Source organism: Pinus tabuliformis, chromosome 3_2 (assembly GCF_031772625.1).
Source record: "Pinus tabuliformis cultivar Carrire ecotype Pingquan chromosome 3_2, CPIR1, whole genome shotgun sequence".
In the NCBI taxonomy this organism is placed as follows: Eukaryota; Viridiplantae; Streptophyta; class Pinopsida; order Pinales; family Pinaceae; genus Pinus; species Pinus tabuliformis.
Window position 1 is genome coordinate 1,267,199,312 of NC_142302.1, and position 11,843 is coordinate 1,267,211,154.

The 11,843-nt window shown below is 33.2% G+C and overlaps 1 long non-coding RNA gene across 2 annotated transcripts; it reads right to left on the reverse strand.

The window, feature by feature from the left end:
* Positions 1 to 2,755: 2,755 nt before the first annotated feature.
* LOC149185356 (uncharacterized) lies at positions 2,756 to 5,754 on the reverse strand. Of its 2 annotated transcripts, none has more exons than XR_016257837.1 (2): positions 5,265 to 5,754; positions 2,756 to 3,016 (listed from the first exon to the last, which is right to left on the reverse strand). It is a non-coding gene; the product is annotated as an uncharacterized LOC149185356 (long non-coding RNA). The 2 variants fall into 2 exon arrangements; XR_016257836.1 differs by lacking the exon at positions 5,265 to 5,754 and adding an exon at positions 3,153 to 3,344.
* Positions 5,755 to 11,843: the final 6,089 nt, after the last annotated feature.

Sequence of the window (11,843 nt, forward strand, 5' to 3'; positions counted from 1 at the left end):
TCCATTGTTATGTGAGGCCGAATAAAATGAAATAACCCAGCTCCTTATTCTTTGCGTAATGCGCCTCGTTATCAAAGTCATATTAAAATGCTTTCGAGTAATCAATGTAATACCTTTGGTGTTATATTTTCATTATCGATCCGTAGTACTTATTGTTCTAACTGTTGGAGTCACGATTGTCGTTACACCAAAACCCGCCGCTGTTAGTAAACAGACATATCGCTAGTGTTAAGCACATGCGTTGGATCAACACCGCCATTAACGGGGAGCACAACAATCTCCCCCCTCAACGCAAGCCAGGTGTGTTTCGAACTGGAGACCTTTGGCTCTGATACCAGTTGTTAGTCCAAAGCATACATAACACACAGCGGATTTATACTCAGAGACTTAGACGGCAATAGCAGAGAATAATTCACAGAGACAGACAAATGAACAAACAACAAGATTACTTAGTCAGAAACAACGGAATAGATAAAACAATCATTGGAGAACAGAAATCACTTTGCATTACATAATAGGCTTGGGCCTTGGCTTGCCTTCCTTGGCAGGAGAAATTACAAATTTATAGAAGCAGAAGAAGGATCTAGAATCCTGTATGTGATTCAGATGGAGATCTCGAATGACCTAGAAACCACTGGCGGTGTAGGAGGATCTAGAATCTTGCATGTGATTCTATAAACTAATGGCGGTGTAGAAAGATCTAGCATCCTGGAGATCTAGAATCCTCGGTGAATTTGGCTTCACACTTAACACTAACTGCACTCGTTGATTAGCCAAAGAGTAAGCCACCATATTGAGATTTGTTTTAACATGATATAATTCAATCAATTCAAATTTGTCCACAATTAACTTGACATTTGATAATCTGATGGATTACAATCTTAGAATCTCCAAAGACCAACAATTAACGAAGATCTCTGAAGAAAGCCAATTCCAAACCTCGCCATAATGCTAAATACTCAACTTGATTATTTGTTGAAATTCTTAATCCTCAGGCAATTTGAATCTTTCTTTCTTCATTGGGGCAAAAGATAACCCCTTTCACTCTTGCATCCTCGAATTAAATTATCAATAATTATTAGGTGGATTGTAGAGATTTAATCTCCCCAAAATATTCTATAATATTCTTAGCAATAGTTAGAGATCAAAAGTTAGATTTATCTAAAAAAATAGTTATGTCATTTTTGTGTTTTTATAAAATTGATTAATTAGAAAATTCTCTTATGAACAAGTATCATACTAGCAATTGTCCCAAAAGGTACAAAGAGAGGCCGATAAGATTAGTAAAAGGAGGAAACCTATATAGATAGGCAAGCATATATAAAGCTCAGTAGTGACGAAGGCACTAACCACGATGACCAGCGTGTACCAGCGGAAAAGTAAATTACAGTGTTTTACATGGTAATTGAAAAGCGGGGAATTAGATTTGCAAATATTAAAACAAATCACTTACATTGGTGGTTCACACTATAACTAAAACATTAACTAATTGTAAGTTGCTTTTCATAAAATTCATTTAGTATCATTTATATAGATGAACCAAAAAATAGGTTTGTGCAATTGGATGAGAAAGCGTTCATAGAAGTCTTTTTAAAGAGAGCGAAATAATGGACAAAAAGCCCACTCATTTGATTCCAAAATCCCAACAAAAAAACATAACAAAAACATAAGAGATAAACCCAATCAACTCCAAAAATGTGAATTTGCAGTCCTGCATCTCAAAATTGCAAGGCAGACGTTTACTGAAAAAAATACAACTGCTGATATTTACATGAACAGAGTAACAACCACCCTTCACAAATAACTTAATAATTTAATGGAACATTACTTCATATATACATTAAATTAGTTGACTATATAGTGTATACACAATGAATACTTAAGAAAGCACACTACAGGACTGATTCCCATTCATTGTTTACTCAACAGTATCACAGTATTTCATGTGTTCTCCGTAATTTATGTTATGACCATCAGAAAGAACAGGGAAATGCACAAACTCACTACTGATACACTCCTAGATTGACAACAGTATTAGCAGAACAATAATCAACCAACATATACTGGACAAAACAAAAAAACCAGGAAAGGGAGTGTGGCAAGTACTCAATAAAAGGTGATACAATGATGAATCAGCAAGAGAGTTTACCTCAACTTTCTTAATCACTTGGTTGCAAATATTTAAGAAAAGCACACACTGTTGCTTCGTGTGATAACTACGCTTTTTCTAAATATTAACACCATATTTGTGGTTGCTTGATAACTTTTGCTTGGTGTCCTAATTTTCTCTACCACTAGACAAACACGAGCTTTCTAAATCTTATCACCTGACTAATCAGACCCCTAATAATAACCACCTTCATAGCCCAATAAAATTATCCCAGACAAAAGTAGAACTTTTTAGAAATGATAGATGATTATGCAATACACAAAATGATGAGTAGGAACACTGCCAGATGGGTAACAGTTCAATGCCAATTCAATTAACCTTCATGCAACCAAGGAAAACCAACTCATCTTTGCAGTATTGAATGCCACATTCTTGCAATGGGATATATGCTGACAGACCATGCAGGCAAGTCATATGTCAAATTATGAATGGTGGCAGTTATATCAGATCTAAACATCCGTGTTTGACAGACAAGCAACACATAGACCTAGTTTTCTTTCGTAAACATGTGCATGTAGCATCATCCAAGCAGCGCTTTTCAATCATGCAAATTCAGACTCTTTGGTAGTGAGCAATGCCTCATCCTTATAAAATGAACTTCAAACAATATTCCAAGTTGAATGAAATTTTTCTAATGTACACATTTTTGTGTTATGCACCTCTCATGAGGCCAACTTACTAATACAAGCATGACAAATATTGAATATCTCTAGAGAAGGACCTAATGAGAAATCCTCAGGTTTTTTCGCAAGGGAGGGCATTGCTGCTAATCTCAATTGCCACAAGGATCTTCTTTCCAATGTTGTGGCTCTTCTTCCTCATCTCCATTAGCGCCACCGTGCTTTCCTGTACAACAATTGTTAACCAAAATTTATAAGAAAAGGCCATAAATATTAAAAATCTTATACATTCATTTAACCACCATCACATTTATAACAGAAAAAGATGAAAGTTTAAGGATAAGAATTACAGTTACTTACACAGTTCCTCAGTTTTCTGAATAATTGTTCAGGGCGCATTTTTATGTTATTCTCTTTGCAAAATATTGTTTCCTGTGACTCAAGGTGTAGTTTATTTCTTTATTATGGTGGCTGTAATGATGGTTTCTTATCATTTGTAATCTTGAGATTATTGGACATGGTAAATTGATATTGGAATTGGATTTATGTCCATATCTGCAAATTTCTAAGCAATTGAGAGCAACCCATTGTGAGTGTCTGGAGCATCTTCGAAAGCTGAACATCCAAATGATATAAAACTCAAGTTTGTGAATGAGATTTAAGGGTAAAATGCTGACATGTTTTTGTTGTTTAATGTAGAAGGAATCTTGCCATTTGGGCTCTAGAGCCCAACCTGCTCTCTCGTATTGCAAAACACAGATCATTTAACCAACAAAAAGCACAGATTAACATTTACGAATGCGGTCTCCATTGATCTATTAAAATAATACAGTTAAGGAAGCAGCTGACGTAAGTAAACCACGAGGAAATTTGATATCTAGGCAACAAAAACTTTCCGATGGCAACCAATGACACCATTTCATTTACCTTTCAGAAAGATGAACTATCCACATTATAAGCCAACAGTTGTAATCTACAGTAAAGAATGTCGACTGAAAAAACCTGTCCTCCAAAATGAAAATGATAGCACTTCTAAAATCCGAGTAAAGGCCCAAGAGCCATATGTAGACAATATGAAACTAAAATAACTCAACTCAGAATACTTGGCACTCTAACATGCATCACCAAGCATGTGAAGAGCCCAGAATAAAAGAAATAGTTCATTATAAAGAAAACACCTCTACTGTCAAGAACTATCCTCATCTAATATTTTAATTGCAAATATGAATCTGAAATGCATGAGACATAAAATTCCCATAAATTCCAGGGATTTGTGGTGCTGGACGTGTGTTATTTCTTAAGGAAAACCATAGTTTCTGTTTCAAAGCTGCATTGGCAGAAGGTACCAACTACTGGGCAGAGTTAAGTGCATTTTCGATACTGGAAAATTTAACAATTAAGAAAGGTACTGCTCAAATCCAGATACTGGGAGATTCAGAGCTAGTTATCAACTGGGTAAATGATAAAAAAAACAATATGCAGATTTTGACCCTATCAACAGTAATAGAAAGAATTAAAGAGCTGAATGAAAATTTCCCTGATTTTGACCCTTTTAGCATTAGAAGGGTGCTCCTGCATCTGCCAAACACAACATGAACAGGGTGTTTAAGTGGCAGTTTGGATAATCACACAAATGATGAGACTAACAGAATCTCATTTGTGAGGGTTTGTCCACCAGTGTGAACCCCAGAAGCAGAGCGAATTTTGGTGCACATCCAAAAAGGCTACTTCTGAAGAACTTGACTCAAAGAAATTAAGAATGTCAAATATTTCATGGGTACAAGTATTGTGCACTCCCAAAAATGTAGGGATTCGCAAGAAATTGCCCGACAGATCATTTGGAGCCAGTTACGATTCCAGAAAAGGGAAACGAAAATGTAATAAGAAATGGATACAGAGGGTTTTGAGGTTGCTAAATGTAGGGATTTGCAAGAAATTGCCCGACAAATCATTTGGAGCCAGTTACGATTCCAGAAAAGGGAAACGAAAATGTAATAAGAAATGGATACAGAGGGTTTTGAGGTTGCTAAATGCGAAGCCCACTCCCCATGATTACTAATGTTCTAATGTGGTGTCAAGATGAGAATGAGCACGAAAACAAGAATGGAACAAGAAATAGGTCTCTGGCCACGTTTCCAGTAACATAGATTATTACTGCGGCTTGAGCAAGAAAAACCATAAGCAGAAAGACCGCAACGATTTAAAATTCGCCAGTGACCAATGTAGACCTCCCAAGTGAAGGTAAGAATGTGGGTGCCTAACGGGCATGGAGTTATGTAAGCCCAAAATCAAATAATTATTTACCCGCGAGCGAAGAATAAGACACCTAGCAGATTTTAGATCTGAGGCTTGCCATAAGTGGAGATGAAAGATCTACCTAAAATATGAAATGTGATATAACACCTGCAAACCTTAACCACAAAACAAACACAAACTAACAACAAACGAGAACTGGCCTTAGAAAACCCACATACCTTCTTCTGCGATCTTTGCCTTCAACACCTCCATGTCTTTACCACTAAACTGAACCCTCTCGATTCTTTCTCAAGCCCAAGCGTTGGCCTTCTGCTTTTCCTCCTCCGTTAGTTCACATCTCGGATTAGAACCTATTTTCGCATTCTTCCCCCGCGCCTTCTTCTGTTTAACCGCAGAGGCTGGAGCCTTACAGGACTCGACCCCATTCGTAATATCACCGAGAGCAGTTCGAGGTGCAACCCCTGCGCGCCCATTCTTAGCAGAAGAAAATGTCCCACCGAATGCCCCCTTAGTATGATTCTCCGTCTTGCGAGGGGCGATAGGGCTCACCAGTCCAGAACTTCGAGGTTTCGGCTTGTTCGTGATGTAGGCTCAGTCAGTGAGGCGGCATCCATGAATACCTCCGCCCCTGAGGCCGATATGCAGGTAATGGTGTCGTAAAAACCCGCTAAGTCGTTTCCTGAACGAATACGGGAAAAAATGCCCACTCCGCCAGGTGTCAGATGAGAAAAGCCTGAACGAAGACGAAGCTAATTGTCAGTTCGCCAGGTGTCAGCGTCAGAATGAGAAGGACGACGAAAGGTCCCTTTCAAAGGAAGGGCTATCGGCCTAATTAAACGAGTTATGGTTTTTTGAGCATGTGGTATTGATATGCATTGGTATTAGTCCATGGTATTTTAACAAAACCTATTTACAAGTTAAAAATCTCCATGGTAAAGTGGGGAGAATCTCCATGATTAAGAATATTGTGATAGTTTTTAAAAATTTAATAAATATTTTACTTATATGTTAGTTCTTTATACAATTAACAACAATAACAATAATAATAATTTAAAATAAAGTTATAATTTAATTAATTTTTATGATAATATTGATAAGATGAGATGTATTATAAAGTAAGTGTTTTGATACTTAATAATCTATTTGTATTCAAAAATCATTGATTTTATATAATTGTGTTAGTCTTAATTATATTTTTAATTGCATAAATAAATATATCATTCTAAAAACCTTTTAAAACACTACATAAGTAAAAGTTATAATTTTGATATTAATATTGATTATAGTAATATTAATTTTTATAATTGAAACAAAACACAAATTTGTCTTGTAATGAGTGAATATATATATATATATGTATGGGATTATGAAAATACATATTTTTAATTATTAAATTTATTTAAATTATAAAATTCTTGTAATGAGTGAATATATATATATCCCTGTACGGAGGGGATACTTGGAGTGAAATCCTTGCACTTGAAAGTGTTAGAATAAGGATAAAAAGAAGAGCTTCAGATCCTCCTTCTGGCTCTTCTTTTTATCATATTCGATCTCTTTCTATTGCCCTGATGATGGATCCCATTTGGGATTCGAAACGTTGGTGTAAAAATTCTATCACTGTGGATTCTCTCCGGTCAAAAAAAAAGCACAAACCACAGATCTCTCAAATCCAATATTTTATCCCTGTACGGAGGGGATACTTGGAGTGAAATCCTTGCACTTGAAAGTGTTAGAATAAGGATAAAAAGAAGAGCTTCAGATCCTCCTTCTGGCTCTTCTTTTTATCATATTCGATCTCTTTCTATTGCCCTGATGATGGATCCCATTTGGGATTCGAAACGTTGGTGTAAAAATTCTATCACTGTGGATTCTCCGGTCAAAAATTCAAAAAGCACAAACCACAGATCTCTCAAATCCAATATTTTATCCCTGTACGGAGGGGATACTTGGAGTGAAATCCTTGCACTTGAAAGTGTTAGAATAAGGATAAAAAGAAGAGCTTCAGATCCTCCTTCTGGCTCTTCTTTTTATCATATTCGATCTCTTTCTATTGCCCTGATGATGGATCCCATTTGGGATTCGAAACGTTGGTGTAAAAATTCTATCACTGTGGATTCTCCGGTCAAAAATTCAAAAAGCACAAACCACAGATCTCTCAAATCCAATATTTTATCCCTGTACGGAGGGGATACTTGGAGTGAAATCCTTGCACTTGAAAGTGTTAGAATAAGGATAAAAAGAAGAGCTTCAGATCCTCCTTCTGGCTCTTCTTTTTATCATATTCGATCTCTTTCTATTGCCCTGATGATGGATCCCATTTGGGATTCGAAACGTTGGTGTAAAAATTCTATCACTGTGGATTCTCCGGTCAAAAATTCAAAAAGCAAAAACCACAGATCTCTCAAATCCAATATATATATATATATATATCTATGGGATTATGAAAATACATATTTTTAATTATTAAATTTATTTAAATTATAAAATTTTTCAATTACGATAGAATAGATATTTGTAAATTTTTTAGAAGTTTTTTATATTTATTTAAAATAAACTTACCTTATTTAATATTTATAAATTTTTTTATTATTTAAAATTATCATAATTATTAATTATTTTTTTTGATAAGTAAGTACTTCTTGGAGATTTGTACCAATGACCTATTACAAGTAGTGCCTTAACAGTGCACCCATGCACCGTTAATCCAAAGTCTCATAAGTATCATAATTATTAATTAAAATAAGAATTTCCAATATAATAAAAAAATTATATAATTTAAAAAAAAAAAAATAGATAGAGGTTTTTCAAGATTTGAAATTCTTGGTTAAAACTCGTCAACATTCTATTGATAGGTGTTGTATATTTATGGAAAAATCATTACTTTGTCTTGGAAACAGAATTAGGAAATGGAACAAATACTAAATATCAATTATCTAATTTATAGATACTTTCGAAATTGTGTGCTTCGTTAGCGACTCTGAAATTGGGATTAATGGATCTAGTGGATTATTATTCATTTGTTTCCCTGGGAACATTATTTTACAAAACATGATTTTACTGCTAATTAGAGAAGATTAATGAAAATAAATTTATTTAAAAATTATTTATATAGGAATTTTTATTTTTTTTACAAGAAAAAACTTAATTTTTTAATTAGAGAAAAAGATCAGTACATGCATTCAATGTAAATGTATATATTTAAAGAGACAACAAGACCCGTGTAGTCTAACAAGGCGGAGGAGTTGCCCGGAAAGTTATGGAAATTCTAGTTATATTTAGAGAAAATCCGGCAAGGATTTTTGTAAATCCAAGTTATAGTTGTTAAACTTAAAAATCTTAGGTGTCCTAGACATGGTGCTGAATCCATTTCCACCATCAAAAACACAATTCAAACACCGCCTCTACAAGATTTTTTGAAATTTTTTTGCCCATACTCTGGCCACTTTTAGCCGTCCGGGCAATTCCTCCGCCTCCTTAGACGACTCCAACAAAAACAGGTCTTGCCGACAATGAGATGGGACATGGCATCCAAAATCAATATATAATATGCCTCCTGTGCCATCCAAAATTATGTTCGGAAATGATTTTTTCCTAAACATTTTTATGGTCAATTTGGTTTAAATCTGATAGAGATTTTTAAAAATAACAAATTAAATGATATTATAAATTTATTTTAATTTCAAATTTATTATATTTTAAGAAGATCAAATTTCTGAATAGAGTTTTTTGTCATTAGTAATTTGAAATACATTTTTGGGATCCATCAAGAATTTTGTTTGTTAAAATGTTTAATGTTTAATTTTTAATTTTTAATTTTTTTCTCTATTTTTAGTTAATTATAAAAATTAACTTTAAAGAATTTGATGTCTTTATGCGTAAGATGGATTTGAATTAATTCTTTTTCTATATATAGATACTTCTCAACTTTATTTCGACTTCACTATATTATGTCATTACAATAGTAATGATATATAGCATTGGTGTTATGTTATTAGTTTCCGCCATACAGAAAAAATTACGTAATTTTTACTCGGGTTGCAATGTCCAACTATAGGTTTTGTGTTTTTGTGTTTCAGGCATGAGATCACTATTCAAATTCACACATTCACACATGAGGTAGGACTCTGCTGAATTCACACATTCGTTCTTAATACAATTCCATTTGCCTAGTTCCCCGTCAATGCCAGTAAATCCACATGGAATATGAACTTTTAAGTTCCTTATTCACTAGACTGAAAACGTATGAATGAATGGTTATTAGTGAGTATAATAATAGTAACTCATTTCATTCATTTACATAGACAACACTAATTTATAATATGTTCTTGCATCTATCACAATGCGAAGGATTGGTCCCATGTATATCTTAAAGAAAACTATTGTTAAAATAGGGGCACATACGTATTAAAGGAAATTATTGTGAAAATAGGGACCAATGAATCATATTATTCCTTTTTTTCTATCTACGTATACCACTTCATTGATTCATTGAAAAGAATGACAAGTTTCATCCATTAATTTGAATTTTTAGAAGCAACTAAACTAATTCCTCCACTATCCACTTCACTTTTGCAATTTGTTGAAGGAAAAGGCTATGACGCTATGTGCAAATGCACTCAATTAATCTAACTATGAACCCAATCTTGATTGATTCTTCACCATATAAAATGCAACACATGCATGAGTGGCAACTTTGTGATTGTCCAACCATAATTGATAAAATAATCCATAGAGTATAAGTTTTAAGAATTGTTGTAAAGAAATAACTTCAAACTGAACTAGGAAATGGGAAAGTATAGAGGGTGGGTGATAGTACCCACCTACCATTGATACTCTGTACATGAGAATACCATAGACAAAAACCTCAAATGTAAGTAGGGGCAGGCGGTTGAGATTGTGCAGACGAATGACAATATGATGTGGGTTTAATGAAATCATGAATGATGATATTTGTTAACATGGTTTTGGGTACCAAACATTAAATATTCTATAGTTGGATGACAAACATTAAATCCCATACAATAAACCATGTTGGGCCATATACTAGATTTTATATATATATATATATATATATATATATATATATATATATATATATATATATATATATATATAATGTCACTGTGAGATTCGTTGTCTTGATGTGCCTCCTCTATTCCTATTTTAATAATCGTACTTTGTCATAAGAATAATATGGCTAGAAAATTGACACCCCAAGTTAGCACTATTACACCTAATGAAAATCGACGGAGTGCATTGAATACCCAATAACCCATTCAACAACTACGTGTGTGATCTCGACTCTCACTTCTCCCCGATTATCCTCAAGCACTCTTTCCCTATAGGTTGCATCCATTTTTTCCATTTTCATTTGAATTGCAAGTTTACAACCCATCATCCATAGAGGGAAAGTTATCGTCCACGGTCTTACAATAGAAAGTCATTGGCATTTAATCAATATCAGAAGAAAAGGTAGGTCCAGTTGATCTAGTTTTCAAATCCATTGATTGAAATTGAGATGGAAACCTAATAGCATAGTTGGTGGGAGTAGTACATATTTCAATATCATCACCAATTCACCAATAACATTCATCTAGTTTCTATCTATTTAGATACAAGAGGTGTTGAGGTGAGAGGTTTGGCTTAATTTAATGAACTGATTAGTCCTTGCAAATTTAGTCACTTTTCAAAGTCTTCTCACTACTCCTCCATAACACAGATCTTTAGTCGGAAAGTATTCTTTGTTATCCTCCTATTAAGAATTTTTTGTGTACCTAAAATTTTCATAGTCAAAAATTTGAGAAAAATATTTGCTAATTTACTAAGTTCTATTAAAGTAGCCACTCCCTAAATTTTTAATATTTTAAAGATTTAAAAAAACACTATTTCATTTCAACATTTTATTTTTGAAGAGTTTATTTAATATACACTGTCAATATAAATACAATCCTTTCTTTAAAAATTTATATAAATATATATTATAATAAGCTAATATAAAGTTGGAGTAATAAAAACACTATCAAATCATTCTAATATACGCCAAAGACAAAGAATCCCTGGGAGTCGTCGGGCATCAACTAGTATAGTAATTAATCCTAGTCGTTTATAATCCGATAATGTGCATGTTAACTTGGACACAATATAAATTTATTCCCTCCCTCCCTCCTTATATATATATATTCAATTTTATGGTAGGAATTTGTTAGTATTATAAAATAAAACTCTCTATCCTAAAAAGCCACTGGGCTAAACCCCCTTAGATGTTCACCAAAAAAAAATTCTTAAAATTTTATTACTAAATTTTAATAATAATAATATAAAAAAAACTTAACTAAAAATAATGTTGTTCAAATCTTTTTCAAAGCAGAGTTATGAACGGACTAAATATCATGTTTCATGTATATTATTATTTGCATGAAATTATTCTCATTATTCTCTTCAAAATCTCCATTGAAAGGAGAATAAATTCATAATGAGAGCATTTTGACATTGAACAATAAAAATTATGCATTTCAGTTTGAAATTTCGAAATTCATTTTTACAAGAGAAAGGGAAGTCACGTTGGAGTCGTTATCAATATGTATAGATAAACAGGAGCCACTTAGTGGCAATGTCACTGTTTTTTGTTTTTTGTTTTATAGATGTGTTTTTTGTTGTATGTTACATGCAAAAAATACATCTATATAAAAAGCAAAAACAATGACATTTCCACTAGTAGATCTTTTTAAAATGTTTTATTCATCATAATTTTTTTATTTTTTTTAAATATAAAAAGTTGATATTGAAATATTTTA